This window comes from Rhyacophila brunnea, unplaced genomic scaffold, assembly GCF_057557595.1.
Source record: "Rhyacophila brunnea isolate RB1 unplaced genomic scaffold, BYU_Rbru_1.0 scaffold_54, whole genome shotgun sequence".
In the NCBI taxonomy this organism is placed as follows: domain Eukaryota; kingdom Metazoa; phylum Arthropoda; class Insecta; order Trichoptera; family Rhyacophilidae; genus Rhyacophila; species Rhyacophila brunnea.
The window spans coordinates 1,472,686-1,476,345 of record NW_028233213.1 but is presented as its reverse complement, the minus strand read 5'-3'; the positions used below and the strand labels follow the sequence as shown (position 1 = coordinate 1,476,345).

Below are 3,660 nucleotides of genomic sequence, written 5' to 3'. Positions count from 1 at the left end.
ATTATGTGCTCTTAAAAAATTATTGATGACACACAAATTATTTTTTGCGTGTCATTTCTCTAGATTAATAAATGTTCTTCATATTTACAGACATGATTTCATTATATGAAAAGCTTATTGTGGTTTATTTTTTAAATTTACTTGTATGCATACAGACCTACTATTTCTTATATTCTTATAAAACCATCCTTCATAATTAACTTATTCTACAGTCCTCATACAAAAAAAAATCGACACGCTTATATAACTGGAATAGTTCGAATTCACTATTTCGAAGTAGTAATACTGAATTTAGACAAGATAAAAACGGGTATGATTTAAAGCCGTTTAATATGTGTCTGAATAAACATAATGTAATTTAAATTTACTCTTCTCAGAATCGAAAAACATTATGGAGTGTTTCCCCGCGTGCAAAAAAATACAGATTACAAAAAGACTGTACTATTTTCATAGCATGGTTCTTGATATAGGTCATGTGAAGGAAAATTAAACTTCAATTTATTATTTTATTATCTATGAAGATAAATTTATGAAAAAGTTTTATTTGTCTACAGTTGTTAAAGGGAAAACATACTTGACGGCTAGGAAATATTGTATAAAAAATAGAATTGAAGAGTAATTTTTATTTTTTTTATTTAAATGGAATGGCTGCCAAAAAATACGTATTGTTCAGTGATCTATACATATTTTTTGGGTTGATTTTGTATTTTTATAGCGAATAAATAAGGTATACAAAAAATAGAGATCACCGAATTTATATGAAAATTTGATTATCAATTATTATCGTAAAAATATATCCTAACTAAAAAATATACAAACTTTGAAAAGAAAAGTGTATAGTTTATTATAACTCTATGTGATGGAAGTTTTTTTTGTGTTTTCTAAATGTTTATTTTGTGCTGTAAAATTTGAATATTAAATTTCCTAAAATATTGAAAATGTAGTGGTACGCAGGATGTAAAAATAAATATCCATTTGAGGTATCTGCGAATGTTCTCTCATCTGTTACTTTAGAAAAACATGAATACGATAATTTTTTTAAAACATGATTTATAATTTTCTAAATTATATAAGGAATTTACCGTATATGTTTTTATTTCCAATTTGCAACTAATTTAAACTATATATAATTTCTATCTTTTCATGGGTGTTTATAGTTAGTTTTCCTTTTTTTTATTTGAGCAAGACTTTAAGATTTTATTTCGATAGCAATCAATGATAGTATTGTTTAAATTCTTATCGACACGATACTTTCTGTTTGATATGTAAACATATCCTAGTCATTTTTTTATTAAGATGTGGACGACGAATTAGAAACATTTAAAATCTACTTAATGGGTCTTTTGATATCTTTGTTCAATCACAACCTATCGAATGCCATTCTTTTTCCCAAATGATATGAGCTGAAGTAGTTGTGAAGAATTTGAGGTATAAAGTGTGCCTCTATTGCATCAAGCATTTTTAACTTCGTTAATTTCTTTATGTTTTATTTTCTTTAATTTCCTTTTTTACCAAATAAATTAAACCAAGCTAAATTGTCCGCCCAAAAGTAGTAAATCTATAAAATACGCCATGTTTTTATGATTAAAATTTTGTGCGATCTTGCTTCAATATAGTCTGAAAACTGGCCTTACATTTTATTCAAAAATAAATATCAAATTTTTAATATAAATAATATAAAAACCACGTCAAATTTATATTTTATTTCTAGTCTGGTTGTTAACCATTTTCCGGTGCTTTTATAATGCATAATTATTAAATTTATGTCAAAACTAATTTTAAATGATGTAAATATTTGTAATGTTTGCAATATTTTACGCTTTAGCATATCATATGTAAAATGGTTAATTTATTTAAGTTAAAGTCACTGTTAGTATATATTTACGATTCCGATAAAGCAATTAAGCTAGACTTGTTTTGATGTACATATTCTAAACTGTTTCAGCAGAAAATTCACCAGTGCTACATCTTAATATAAATGTTCTGTTTTTTTTAAAAAAGTCATTGTGTTTAATTTTCTATATCTTGGACCACAAATTTTTCGATTTATAAAAAATTTCTTGAAATGTAAATTTATAATTACCCGAAAAACAGAGTATAATATTTAAATTTCTTTATTTTCGTGCTTAATTTTTCGTTATAATTTTATTTTTTGTTCTCAAGCACAACCTGCATGACCTCTCATGCGCAAAGCGTATTAATTCTTTCGATCTTTTTCTCCAACTGAATTCCTTTCAATACCTCTCTTACGCTCAAGGCATATTAATGTAAGAGTTTTTCTCCATCCCGAGGTATATATAATTGCCTAAATTTGGTTAATTACCCCTGTTTCTTTCGTATTTAGATTATTTTAAAGATAACTATCAATATTTATTTATGGGTTAATTTACTTTTTATCGATTTTATCTATTTAGACGTGGTCAGCGTTTTGGGAATATTGCACAACTCCTTGATGCATATTTTGACACCTTCGCCTGATCTATCTTCTTCTCTCAAATGAGATGAGTTCAAGTGTCTTGCGGAGTGTGAGAGCTTGCATTTATGCTTCTACTTCGTCCGGTATTTTTAACTCCTTAACAATTGTAAAGATTAAATTTAAATTTATATTAGGATTGATATATTTGATGCTTCAAAAAGAGAAGAACTATAGAAAGAGGATATATCCAAGAGTATAGATATGATGTTCCCACATTAGTTCAATAAAGTTATATTTTAAGAAAAAATTTCAGATCACAATGCCAAAATTAACCATTAAAAAAAGTTTACATGTGTTACTTTGATTTTAGCCATTTGAATTTGTTCTTCAAAACTTTAGAATAATCTTTTAAAAATATTTACTTTATGCTTCTTTAAACTCATTATCTCTAAATATTTTTCTAATCATCTTCATTTAGAACTTATTATTCAAGTGTTTTTCATAACCCTACTTTTGTTTCTGTGGAATTTCTAACTCTTTAAAAACGACTTAAGATATGTGCAATAAACGAATTTTAAAAATTATGGGTTAAGTGTCTTTTTATCAATTACATTGATTATGACGTGGTCAGTCCATTAAAAATATTGCACAACTCCTTGATACATATTTTGAAACCTATTCCTGATCTATCTAGTAAACTGTTCTTCATCTTTCAAATGAGATGAGTTCATTATCTTGCATGTATGATTCTACTTCGTCTGGGATTTTTAACTCCTTAGCATATTTTTTGTGGAATTTTGACAACACTCCAACGTAAGTTATTACATATGATATTATTTGATTTGTGCAATATAAATAAAGTGCTCTTGTACAGTGGGAGTTTGAGGTGGTCTTAACTTAGATTTGTCTCTGAAATTCTTAAAAGTTAGTCAGAGCGGGGTTCGAACCCGCGCCCCCGAAGAGACTAGACCCTTAATCTAGCGCCTTAGACCACTCGGCCATCTGACTTGTCACGGAACAATTTTGATAATAAATTATCATAAGTAAGATTTTTTTTGGTTTTTTTGCAAAATTCGAAGTGGGAAAATATTTCTATAATTTTAGCTATATTTTTTTAATTATATTATTTTGGTGGAAAATTTTTTAGAAATGAAGTTAAAAGGAAGATCTTGTTTATCCCATTGGTTTTGAGTTAGCCAGAAGGTGTCGTTATTTAAAATATATCTAGATAGTATTGCATCATC

General features: G+C 27.1%; 1 non-coding gene across 1 annotated transcript; it reads right to left on the bottom strand.

Moving 5' to 3' along the window:
• Positions 1-3,342: 3,342 nt before the first annotated feature.
• On the bottom strand, positions 3,343-3,424 carry TRNAL-AAG (transfer RNA leucine (anticodon AAG)). The gene has a single exon. It is a non-coding gene; the product is annotated as a tRNA-Leu (tRNA).
• Positions 3,425-3,660: the final 236 nt, after the last annotated feature.